This window comes from Halyomorpha halys, unplaced genomic scaffold, assembly GCF_000696795.3.
Source record: "Halyomorpha halys isolate HHAL.00 unplaced genomic scaffold, Hhal_1.1 Scaffold310.1, whole genome shotgun sequence".
In the NCBI taxonomy this organism is placed as follows: domain Eukaryota; kingdom Metazoa; phylum Arthropoda; class Insecta; order Hemiptera; family Pentatomidae; genus Halyomorpha; species Halyomorpha halys.
The window spans coordinates 1,192,240-1,206,192 of record NW_027106339.1 but is presented as its reverse complement, the minus strand read 5'-3'; the positions used below and the strand labels follow the sequence as shown (position 1 = coordinate 1,206,192).

The 13,953-nt window shown below is 29.5% G+C and overlaps 1 long non-coding RNA gene across 1 annotated transcript in view; it reads right to left on the bottom strand.

Moving 5' to 3' along the window:
• Positions 1 to 249: 249 nt before the first annotated feature.
• LOC106681115 (uncharacterized) overlaps positions 250 to 13,953 on the bottom strand; it is a 123,595-nt gene continuing 109,891 nt past the window's right edge. The window contains exon 5 of the long non-coding RNA XR_010842663.1: positions 250 to 414. This is a non-coding gene — a long non-coding RNA (uncharacterized lncRNA). The remainder of the gene's footprint in view (positions 415 to 13,953) is intronic.

The window sequence follows — 13,953 nt, the reverse complement described above, 5'->3', positions numbered from 1 at the left end:
AGCGGGATAAACCATGATAATTATTCAAAAATTTTTAGAATCTACCTTACTTAATGTACATATTTCATGAAAAAAGTATTTTATTTAATTAAATACAGTGCTTAAAACAGAAAATTTAAAATGAATATTTGTGAGAATAAAATGTGATTTTTTGAAGTAACATGGACTTTAAAAAGCGTTATTATTATTATTATTATTAATTTAAGCTAAATATTATAGGTTCTACATAAATCTTACATTACAGTTTCATCCTGTCCGCCAAGATGTCAGAAGACACAGCCATCACTGTCATCAGGAGCTGACCACTGTCCAATATAATTGCATCACTGTGACGAGCTTACACGAATACAGCATTAGTGGTGACGTTTCGCGGACGGGATACACGCGTATGTCGACCAACCAACTGCTTCATATCTACAAGTATATATCCATTATGGGTAAAATTATCATCATTGTGCTGAATATCTATTTGAAATGAATTATTAATCGATATTTATAAACTTAATCACAATTCTAATTGGCACTAATTTTATGGCACGAATGCTTTATAAAGCATCCAATTTTAAAATTAAATTACATTTTAGCGGTATTAAATCGGATGAATTAAAATTAAATTCTTGAACAAACAATAAAAATCAATTTAAATTTTATAACACAGGGTTTGCAATAGTAGCTCTCTGCAGGGTATTTTTTTAGTTATTATAATAAAGACTTTTGGAAGAGAAAAATGTGTTCTGCTAAACTTCATTTAATACCATATCTCAAATTGGTTTGGTAGATCTGAAGTATATCTAAGGTAAACTATCTCTCCCTTCATTTAATGACATTTAATACAGGAACAACTATATAAAAAAAAGGACAGTTTTAAAAAAAAATAAATACAAAATTCCACCGATGACATTACCATAATTTCAAACAAGAAGGCAGGTATATAATTACCCATGTATCTTTATTTAAGAATACATTTTTTCTATTATAGTTTTTCATCGCCCCTCATCTTCTTCTGGGTATCAAATTTTCTGGAAATGCTACAGCTTAATTGCGTTCTAACTAGGCCTGAAGAACATCATTTCATTTGTGCTAGTAAATTATACATGCGGAATCGTATTTAAAACACGTAGGTATAAAAAAAGTAGTTGGAATTCAATAAAATTTGTACGTAAGTTAATTTAGTAATTAAGTACGTTCACTTATGCCTAGTGAAAAGTAGTTGATAGAAATGTGATAAAATCGATAGGGAACTAACTAGGCAAAAAACCGCACAATCCTTGACATTTCATCAAAGTCGGATTTACATTTTTACCGATTCTAACAGAAAGAAAATTTGACTATAAATTGATAAAAACGGAAAAAAATTGTTTTTTAATAATTAACATGTAAAATATGAGTAAACATTTTTGATTCTAAAGACATCGATTTTTTTATTCCTCCTACAAAAGGGAAGCTTTCAGTTCATGGATAACAAAAAATATATAGTGGACTCCTCACTAATCTGAACCTCGTTAATCTGGAACATTCTATAATCCGAACCACCGTATAAATTGAAGATGGTCGGGGGGGGGGAGGAGGGGACGGTCTGTAAAAAGAACGTAATTAAACAATTAGATACATAATATATAATAACACAAATAAATATTTTTTTTACTGACCGCATCACCCTACCATCTTCTCCAATTATAAATCTAAACCATATTATCAATACCTTGCTCTGACTTAAATAATATAGTTAAAAATACCAAATAAAATCTAATCAATGGATTAAAATTTGGAAGCGTATTTATTTCCTCAATTTTTTTTTCGGTAAATATGAATAACCTTTAACATTAAATTAATCTTCAGTGCATTCAAACATATTTAAGGCAGTTGTTTTGTTCTTGTTTGAATTTTTAGACATTATTGCTGAAGCAGATGTGGTGGCTTTGATAAAAAATATTTTGATTTCCTATTGTTTCTTTAGAAATCAGTAAACAAACAAATTACTGAACAATCATTAATTATTGTAAAAATATTTTTATGTAAATACATTTATAATTTCTGTTTTTTAATTGATTTTTATTTGTGAAGCGGCCTTTTCTTCCAGTTCGGTAATCCCAATTTTTCGTTAATTCCAACTCTCTTGGTTTTAATTAGTTCGGATTAGCGAGAGTTCACTGTATATTTTCGGAATCGAAAATTTTACATTTACATTAATGTACCAAATTTGCTTCAAAATTGGGGGTCCTATAGTATAACTATTAAGTGGCTGAATACTTACATATGTATCCTTTTATGATTTTTTTGGCTACTAAATAACTCTAGATTCCTTCTCCTTTTTCTTGAACCATCCTTGAGCGGCGGTACAAGAAGCCGTTCCGGAGGAAGACCTGTAATTTGTCCACTCCCACTAGCACATCACCCGCCAATCAACTGCCTCTCTGTGATTTAGTAGACCGATTGGTCCCATCAAAATTACCTTCGATAGCCCACTTTGTAAGGCACGGTAATAAATAATCATACCTACTTCATGAACCTATCTGTTTTTGTTTTAATTTTACAACCCTTTTTACTTTTTTTTCAACCAGTATTTCCTTCGTGGCGGACATCTTAAGGCGTTATAAGTCATGTTTTTTTGGTTTGGAATGTTTGAGTTAGATCCGCTGCTTGGAAGATCATAGGGGAAAAAATACTATGCTGTGAGGAGAATGTGGCAATAAGTGATGCTATTAGCTGACTAACCATTCTTTGTGGGTTTCATTTACTACCAGCAGACTAGGCAATGCTTCGAAATTGCTAGATTTAGGAATGTAGATAGATTAATTGAATAAATTTCGAAGTTGGATATTAATTGATGTGTTTAGTTATGTACAGTTCCCATAAGTAATTTTAGTTATAGCGGTAAATATTATACATTATATTATAACAATATATAGTAATGAAATAGAAATAGCTTCAACACGAATCCACTAATCTACACTAAACTTGGAAGTAATTTAGGGCTCTATACTCTGCATCAAAGGACACAAACCGGACCTTTAGAGACAAATCAAAATCGGAAATATAAAATAAAACATTTGAAAAGTTTTTCTTTATTCGAAAGTAATATTTCGCTTTTATAAATGCATTAAATATATTTTTTTCTTATATAGGTTAAAATATCAGCTATCCAACGGTTGTGTTAACATTTTGAAAATGTTATTAACATAAGAGTTTTGAAAATTGTTTTTTTAACGAAAAAACCTAAATAGGGTACGTCCTTTCCAGAAAAATCTTGTAAAATTAATAAAAAGCCATATCAAAATCGGATGAAGAGCATGGTAGTGCCTAAAGTGCAAACAAACGAATAATTGCGATCCACAAGGGTTAAAACACTATTAAATTTAAATTTAGAAACGTTCATAAAAATTACTCTCTAGAATTTTGTTGGAAAAGTACTGGTTTTGAAGGTTGAATCTAGAATTTAGTGTAAAAAATACTAAATTCGTTGATATGATTTATATATATCATATACTTATATGTCAAAAATGTGGTGATAAAATTGGATTAAGTTAGCTATTAAATATTATAAATTAGATATTATTATAGCTGTGCACCGTCTAGTGCAAAAGAGATGTAAGCAATGGCAGCTTTTTGTGTTAAAATATATTACTCACAAGCAAATCCAATTACTTGGTGTTAATGCACTCAGAAATTGATTAAATAGTTTTTCCTTTTCTTAGTTTATTTAATAATAAATTTCGGCAAGTACAGGCTTACTTTCACCACGTTCTTCCACAAAGACTTATATATGTCATAAATTGTACATATAGAAATTAATTAGATTATTTGTGGACGATGCTGAACTTTTGTACAGTGTTTGTCACAAGGGACTTCTTTTTAAACTCAAGACAATACTTCTTCGTCCGACACGGGACAGATATCTTCGATTATCATTATCTATATCTATTTTCATCGTTGTTCTGTTATCTTCTATTAGGTCTCACCTACTCTACATTACTTGTTATATTTCCCAAACATTCCTCGCAGTTCTAACGTACTAACAGAGGCATAAGACACTCCATTTCAAATTACAAGGATATCCTAAACACTGATAAATGAAATAGCTACACACTCAAGCCATGAAGCGCAAGTAGAAAGCTGAAGAGAAGCTGGATGAGGGATCTTCTCACCTAATAATCAATATTACCTCAGATGGAGGTACCTCGTAGTACTACTCTCCATCATACCTCTTATGTCATTAACAGAAGATGTTTCTCCTCCGATTCACTATTTAAAGATATGAATAAAGATTAACATCGATTTCCATCGGTGTAGGGTTTTGCTTGTTTCATTAAGGACGTAATTCATTGATAAATTAGACAAATTTTGTTTTCCCTCTCCGCATGTGGAACGCCAGGTCGACTATAATTATTTTAGATACGATATTTCATTTTTGCGGTGGACGGTAAGGAGGATGACCAATTAGAGGTTGATTTATCAAAAAGCCAAATACGAATCGATTGTTCGCTAAATGCAATTACAATTATCCTTTCGTCGGTTCTCTACTTCTCCTCGACTAGAAATGATGCCGAATAGCCTCGAAGGGAGACGAAGAGGGAGAGAGATAACACGAGCTACAGATATATAGACAGCGGAGGTGAGGGCCTTTGATCCCGAGATCGGATGCGAAATATAGGAGGGGTCGGCGGGGCTTTGAGGCCCGGGTAACCCTGGCAACCAGATAACGAAATATAATTGGGAGGGGGTCGGATCAAAAAGGCTGCCATTACCTCAGAGACAAAGGCCTCCTTCAGCTGATTGGTGGAGCGCTCTTTTTTTCTTTTTTTTTTTTCATTTTTAATTGCGTTCTCGTTATTTCTGATGTACCCATCCGTCGAGGGTACACTTGAAATTTGCAAGTGAAATCGACTGTCACGGGAAGAAGTCATCTTCAGGCGTTTGTATTTTCTTTGATTTTTTTTTTCACTTGAAATAATTATCTGTCGAGTTTCTGGAGAGTTATCAAGCTGGCACATCAGAAAAAAAATCAATCTAAATATTTTCCAAGACTAAAATATGCAATAAACGAAGTTCAAAGACCTTTTGACAGAGATAATCCTTTACAAATATAAGATTCTTAAAAATATAATAAATAATAATATTTTCCAAGCATATATTTTAGATACTATCTAAGATTGTAAGCCCTTATGTGATAATAACTGGCATCAAGATTTTTATGTGGTTGTTATAAAAACTTCATCGTCAAATGAATTGTTTGGTCTGGCTCAAAGGTTCGATACTTCTTTTTTTTATTATATATCCTTTCGCCTTTTTTTTGCCGCAGCATCTTCTTTGTTTTGATCCATTTTTACTATCATTAGTTTAGTGGCACAATTTTTGCTATATTACCTTTAATTTAATACTTATCATGTATTAACAATTTTTATAAGAAATTGCTAAGCATTATTATTTATGTTTATATTCTACTTTCTTAACACTTTCAAAAATTGCGTTATAAATAAGTATATATATAAAATAAATTACTCGTTTAAAATTGGTATGTGTGTAACATAAATAAACCTATAAGGCTCGTTTGCATAGTGACAATTGTCTGTCGTTGAAGACAGGGTAAAATTAATTTGAGGTTAAGAAACAATCAGACCATAACGATATATGATAATGATATGATTTTTATCATATCATCGTCTTTAGCTGTAATATCGTAACGTTATTAATGTTATCAGATTGCTTTTATCATGAGAGAGGTGGATACTATACTGTCAAGGTGTATACATGTGGTAGTTGACAGTTGACAGTCGCTTCATTGTCACTATATGTTCTATGGACTACCACGCCAGACCTAGTACTGCTAAAGTAGTAATAGTTATTATGATGGCAAAAATCAAACAGTTTATACTAGGCCAGTGGCTCTGACAATTGTTGCAATGGCTAGAAACTTTTTACGCCTTGGTTTGTGACAAACACTCACTATACCGTACTACATTTCGACACATTATTTTCAAACACAAAAACTTTTAATTCTGACATTTAATTCTAACATTTTAGTTCTGAAATTTCTACTTAAAGTGATACTCAGATAGTACTTTAAGATTTATCACATTATATATTTCTCAAACCAGTTAGTTAGACTTATATCTTTGCCCAACAAAGTTGATTGATAAAAAATAGTTTAAATCACAAACATACTATTTTCAAAATTATTTCTTTTCATTAATTAGCTTGTTGCTAGGGATTTAATCTTTTATGATTTTTTTTTCTATTTTTAAGGATTTTTTTTCCGGTTATAAAAGGCGAACATTTTGGCTTTGATGTTATTTTCATTTATTATAAAGAAAAAAAAATTCTCAAATGTGTACCTCTAGACAACTGAATTTGTAGTTCTAATTTATAGTTCTGGTAGATTTTAAATACCTTGTATACTGTTTTTATAAATATAACTCGGGTATAGTGTTCAATATTAAACCATAAACAATATCTATACTTCCATACATCCCTTAGGAACTTCCACCTCCATAAATAATCCTTTAAAGCGGTGACTGGAGGGTGTTTTGCTTGTCGAAAATTCCAGCCAGGCCTAAACTAAACCTCCCTCTATTATCTGACAAAACCGGTCATTACCAATACCTACATCTTTTTTCCCTTTTGCTTATACAATTGCTAGTTCAGGAGTATATACAAACAATTTATATAGCTCTTGATATAAATAAACAATTAAAAAAAAAAAGATGAAGGTATTATTTATTAAAACATCTTATTGAAATTGATCGGTCATATATTTTCTCAAATCGAGATTATTATATAAATTCATATTCACATAAAAAAATTTAAATGAAAAACGAATTCTTTATTTAAAATAAATTTTTTTAAAATACTTCCTCGTATCACTAGTAAATTTAAATTTTTTATAGGTCGATTATGTGTTATTCCAACTCTCACGGAAAACTGGGAAATCCGATAAAAGTTATATGGAAATTTTAGATTGTTCTATCGTGAAAAACTTTTTTATAAAGAGTCGAGATGATAAGTATCATAAAATTATTTCAGTGTGTTATAATGAGGTCTGTCTAAACTGAGTAGCTCAGAACTAAAACATTGTAGAGAACTGAAATAAAATATAGTAGGTAGGTTAGTATATGTGTTGGATGTCACAGCCCATTTATTCCAGAATTATTCTTACGATTTTGATTTTTAGAGATGAAATTTTTATGTTTTTGCATTTTTTTTCCCTGCGTCTTGTATTTACATATTATATTTATATATTTCCAAGCGGCAGTTTGAGTTCTGTAATAAACCAACTTAATTTTACATATCCTTAAATATTGCACCATTTCAACATATTTTTATTAAAAGTAAATATGTGTTTTAGTCCATATTTTCCACTTTATTTTACATATTTTTAGGTATTTCACTATTTTTAAATTTTTTTCACTTAAGTGGATATTTTAGTCTAAATTTTCCTTTTATTTTCTTATATAAGAAAAAATTATTCATATATAGAATTAGAAACATAGATAGTACTCAATTATTTTCTTTGAAACCTAAAATAAACATGTGATTTACTGAAAGTTGAGAATTTCAATGTAATTTTGAGTATTACTTTTGTTATTTTAATGTTTTATTCTGACGTTAAATTTAATTTAAGTTTTGGCTACAATTTTTCGTCCACTGTTGAATTTTATATTTCAAATTTTACCAATTCATAAGACTCAATTGTGTATAATATGTCTTTAGTAAAGTCTACTGAAAAAACAGACTGTACATTGAACAATAGTTGACATAAATCGATATTGTAACTAAACTTTCGAAGAAATCAAAAAATTGTTGATAAGAATGAAGAGTATAGTGAATTAAAATATCCATTACTCTTAAATATTTATTTTTTTAAATCATCTTTAACTAATTACAAGTACTTTATGTTATTTCAGGCTTTTTTACTTGTATTTGTAATATTTTTTTATATATGGTAAAATTTTAAATGCTTTCATCACATATTAATATAAAAATAAATACAACTTTATGTAAGTATTTTGACATTTCTATCTCATAAGACAGCCCATCCTTATTGATCATATTAATTATATCGAATTACCTCCATTTTTTTAAAATTGAGATGGCAATACCAATATTACTTATGTATACTTTCATTCCGAATGAACTGTCTAAATCTTTCTAAACTGACCCAGTCCTTTATGCTTAAAAAAAATCAATAGTTGTGGACGAAAATGTTTACAATTAGCATATAGTGTACTGCTTAACTACCTACGTCAAACATATTGTTTTCGGGTTTATGCCCCTATTGCCTGACCTGACAACTTACAATTGTGCCAACATATAATTTCATTGTTTACCTAGAATAATATTTAAAGGCACCCTATAACGAGGAATTTATTCTTTTCCTGTGTTTATTTACATGAACACGAGGAATAAAGAAATAATGACATGTTTTAAATAATTGTATTAAAATTTTATATTTTTATTTTTTAAATTCAATCTATAACATATTTTATTCAAAAGTGTATCCGCAAAATATCTTACGTCTAGATTTAAATACGAGATTTTGGCCTTTACTATATTATTTTTCTCCCTTTTACTTTTAAAAAAAAAATTCAAATAATAAGTTAATAACAGCTTTTCTCTTTAATGTAATTCTAATTTAATTATTAGATCAGGTTGATATTCAGGGAAAATATTGACCTCTCCCTTATCAATATCAATCATCTACTAAACGTTTTATTGTAAATGAAAATGTTATTTTTAGTATTAAAATTTCAATCATAAAAAATTAAACTAAATCAGTTATTATAAAAATGACTGAAAAAAACCATAAAAATAACTATATTATATTTATTTTCACTGAAATCTGGAGAATTAAGTGGACATAAAATGAAAGAAGTGCATTTAAAATGGCAAATATTATTTATTTTAAAACAGCACAAATGAAAGATAAAAAAAATAAACTGATTAATAAAATCATTTTTAATATTTAATGGAAAATGTCCAAAAATTAGTTATAAGAACTGGATAATAGGCAGAAGAGCCGAAACGTTATGTAAAAACGGAATAAAAAATCAAGAAATGTGTTACAGTTAATATCCTGAAAATAATTATTATAAAGTTTTATCAAGTGATGCACGTCTTTCTTACGACACTGTAGCGAGTATTAATCGAGCTCATCACTTGATAAAACTTTATAATAATTCCCAGCATTATTATAAAGTTTTATCAAATAAACCATTTATTCAGCTTTACGATCACAATATTTTTGGTCAGTATGGAAAAATATGAATAATATTAATATGTTATAAAAAAAGAAATGTCATCTTTCATACTACGAAGCCGACAGAGAGGCGCCCGAAGGAAGTGTCTATGGCCGGGGCAGGAAGATAAAAAGATAATAATGTACCTTCATGTTAATTAGGGTAGCAATTGTGATTTGATTGGAAAATACTTCGAGAGTTACCCTGGGCAGTGGAAATTTTAAGCCTTAGGTTTCGTCTCAGCTACTGTAACACATATTTTTGTGTACTTTTTTTTGGCCTGTAAATTTAATTTTAAAAATCAAGATATGCTATGAATGTGTGGTTTCAGTACTATTCTTGATATCCTTGATCCGATAATAATATCTTACAATGAAAATGGATTTTCCCTTTTAATAAAAACAAAATACATAAAATTAGTAAGAAGGAAAAAGTAACTATATATGCATTTATTTTCAGTAAAAATAAGAACCACTACAGGTAAATGAAATGAGATTAATCCAGATGTAGTGAGATTAGGCCAACAAAGAATTCAACAAACCAATCCTCAAATGGCTGTTATGTATCTATTAGATTTTAAGTCAGTGTTAATATAATTGTTAAATGTTAATGTGGTAATGAAATATTCCTAATCTCCCTCGTCCAGAAAATTTACCGTTCTAAATAATGCTAATGAATTATTTTGAGTTACTACAATGCGTAAATTAGTACTTGGGCACCGAAAAGCTCTGAAAATTACTAACTTGTTAACATGACAGTAGTTTTTAACTCCTATTTACCCTCTCACGAACAGTCGATCATCTGTTTAAGATATCCACAAAGGATGATTACTTTGAATAGTATTTAGACTGAAATTATTTTCTTGAACAGAATTATAACATTATTATCAGAATTATCTAGCTGCAAAATATAACAAAACGATTTCAGCGTAAAAGTTTATTTCTAACCAGTACTTTGGCAATAGTTCTCAAGCACTAAAATTTATAGTATGTTAATTAAGTAAAAAAAAATTACTTTGTGTCTTTACTATCCCCAAAATGTTTCAAGAAATCTTATAACATTTTTAGAGGGTGTTTAGTGATTACCCTAATGTGCAAAGTTCAAAGCATACCTTTACTACTCAAAATCGGAATGACAGAACAGTCAAATTTAGTTTTATCTCAGAGAAAAATGTATAAATTATATGTCATCGTATTGTGAATATCAATTTTAATAAACAAATGAATAGCTAAATAACCAATTCTACTTCGCAATTATCGTGATTTTTCCTACATTTGTTAATTTTCTTCTCTTCGACTTATATAATTTAAAACCTTTGAATGAATCCTTTAATTGAATGATTCGTAGCAGCAAATAAAATTTGTATAAACAAATTATAACAGAAACTCATTGCACAGATTCCTAGCGCTTTCTAAGTCACAATGCATTAAAGTTCTCAGGGCTTATTTTAATTGGCCGTAAATAATAACAAAGAGCCTCCGAACAATAAACAGACTTTAAACGTCATAAGTGATTTGTTGTGGTCACATTAGCTGAGCGGGAGTGAGGAGGAGAAAGTTTTTAAACTGCTTGTTTATTGGCTCTTTGGGATTTGAACAGCCAATTAGTTCGCCCGGTTCAGCGAGAGGTGTGAGGCAATATTTTATCTCTTGCCTATTATATATTGTTTTATTATTTTTAGTTTGGTATGTGTAAATAAATGAGCCTGTGTGCAAGTCTCAGTATTACATAGATTACAACGCTTGCACGATGAAAATATTTTTTGAAACTTTTAATGACATTAGGAGAATTCATTGCATAGTCAGGAATCGTTATAATTATGTCCCAGATTTCATTTCAGCGTCATAAATTATTGATATAAATTCGTTTATTATAAAATTTATTTAAGGAATTCGAAAATGAAGAACAAAGAACTGCTTCACTTAAACCCTATCAAATTGTTAGTGACGTCACAAAGATTGAAACTGGGATCTCAACTTCATGAATTGGGAAGTCATCCTTGCATAGTCCAAATGGTTAATTCAGCTATTTTGCATTGTCGGATTTGGTTACATTTTAACCTGGTTTTATATTCTCTTCCTAATGCAAAAATAACCTAATTGAATACGTGATTTGGCTAATTGAATATACAAAATGATCAATCGACTTATGTTGAAATTTCTAATCAGTTGCTATTTTAATTCTGCAACCTTAATCCAAATATAATGCTTCCAGAATTTTTCAGATACTTTGGCATTGGAACGACGATTTGTATGAATCATTAAAGTGTTAGGGAAACGAAAGTGAGTTGGTTACACGTAAAGATTAAAACATGTTGTAGATGGGAAGATAGCACTGAATCAGATCTTGATATACTGGATCGATCTAGCATCAGACTTTAATATAGTCGGCAGTATTGAAAAGTTTTGTAGGAACTCTCCCTGGATTGGATGTTTTAATTTTTTTTTCTCAAAATATATTTAAAACAAATCTGATCTATAGTTTAATCATAAATTAAAACTTTCCAGATATCACGAATATCAATCGATATTCTCAGTAAAAATATAACGATATATATATGAAAATATTAGATTAGATGAATATTTGTATTGATAATTGCAGATATCGTTAATTTAGGTCATTTACTATCTAGAAGAAAGAAAAATATTGGGAATTGGTCATTGATTATTTATCAATATCATCCATATTATCGAATATCTAAGAGTCCTAGTAAGTATAGATATTAAAAAATAATAAAAAAGAAGATACCATTTCCGATGAAACTTTATTAATGTTCTTGGTCCTGCTAAAATGCAAAGTTTGCTCAAAATCAACTTTTACCACGTTTGTCTAATGTTAATATAAGTAAATCAGAATATGTGTAGGTTGACTGGTTCTAGTCATTTTGCAGAGAAATGGTAAAAAAACTGAACATGTATTATTTAGCTTTTGTGATTTTCACATTTTACTGTCTCATTAACCAAAGGTAAGGAAGCTTTCTATTTAAGCAGAAAATAACAAAAAAATCTTTTTAATCGAATACTGTCGGCCTGTAATCCAAGTAAGGCGCAAAACACCTTCAAATTTCTCAGGGATTGTGGGGATTGGTATCTTGATAGACCCTCACTAGTTTCAATAAATTCTATCCCCAGATTTTGCTTACGCATTCGCCAAACGTTTTTTCCTTGGCATATCTATAAAGCGAAAAAGGCTAGTCCTATTTGGGCTAAATTGGGAGTAAAGCTGGGAATTCGTGTCAAAATGATATATCAATAATTTTATCAAATATTCTACACTAATTTAGCATACCCAAGTAAGATGTATTTGCTTAACTCATATTCAAAAACGGTTACTAACGTTGGGCTCAAGACTTAGAGAAAAGTCGGGAATTGGTGTATAAATGTAGCAATATAAATTGTATCCAATTCCACCAGCTACTTTCACTTTTCTATGCGAAAATATATGTTCTGGATACATCTAAATAAAAATGATTTTTCTCATAGATTTTAAGCAACTAATCCTTAACCTTGAACTAAAGATAATTATTTAACCAGATTAGAGGAGATTTTCTAGCAAATGAAATTTCCGGAAGAGAAAATGAGGGAGTACAGAGAAAAAAAAAGGAAATTAAGAGGAAGACAGACCTTCCTCTGGTGTTTCATCACAAATCTTCCACAACTTTCATAAATTGGTTTTGAATTACAGATATTTTTTACAATTATGAACTAAGATCCAAATCGTCTTAAAGAAAATGTTGTGCCACAAAATATTTAATGGGTAAATTAAAAACTGGTTTAAAGAAAAACAAAAGTTAAAGGGAATGATACTGATTATAATTATTTTAATAAGAGTTCAGTAGAAAGTGAGAAGTACTTGATTAATATCTTCAAAATACCATTTTTTTTTTAAATATGATAAATACTAACATCTTATCAATTTATTTTTAATCAATGGTGTATGTATACTGAAAATGGTAACGTACGAAGTCGATATAGAAAAACCTATTAACATGAGATATAGACATCACTAGAGAGACTGCTTTCGATATAGGAGACATAGATATATATCGAGATGACAGAGGCCATGTTCTGAATCAATGGTGTGTTGTGTCAACAGGAGTTGGTTGCCAAGACGGCCGTGACGTCACATCCCCGCCCCTCACTGTGTCGAGTAGAGTACTTACTCGAGTACATTACTCTTTTAGTCCCAGCCTCAAAATAAGTTTATACTTTCACATAATCGTTGCTTATTATAATATTAATGTAATTATTCTAATAAAATTAAGTTCAAAAGTGGATAATAAAATGTCGAAATCAAGTCGAAAAAACAAACATGAAAAAACCATCAAGAAGTCACAAAATGGCATGATGAATTAGAATCCTAATAACTTTATAAAATTTCAACTGAACTTCAAATTTACATTAACTTCTCTATTTCGATTAGAAGCATATTAAAAAAAAGAGAGATATTCATGGTTTTGATATAAAAAGTATTAGTAAAATTTATATTATAAATAAAATGTGTAATGTAAAAGAAGACGAATTAAATTCTTGAAAAACAACAGATTTTTCATTATGTAACGTAAACAATAAATTGTTATGGAATGATTAAATTCGAAAATTAACAAACAAAAAAAATGAGTAAAAAATTAGTGTCATGTAACATTCGCCATGGGCTAGGAAAATATTCCGATTCATTGATTCAATTAATTATAATTATTGAGGCTGTAGTGAAAATTATA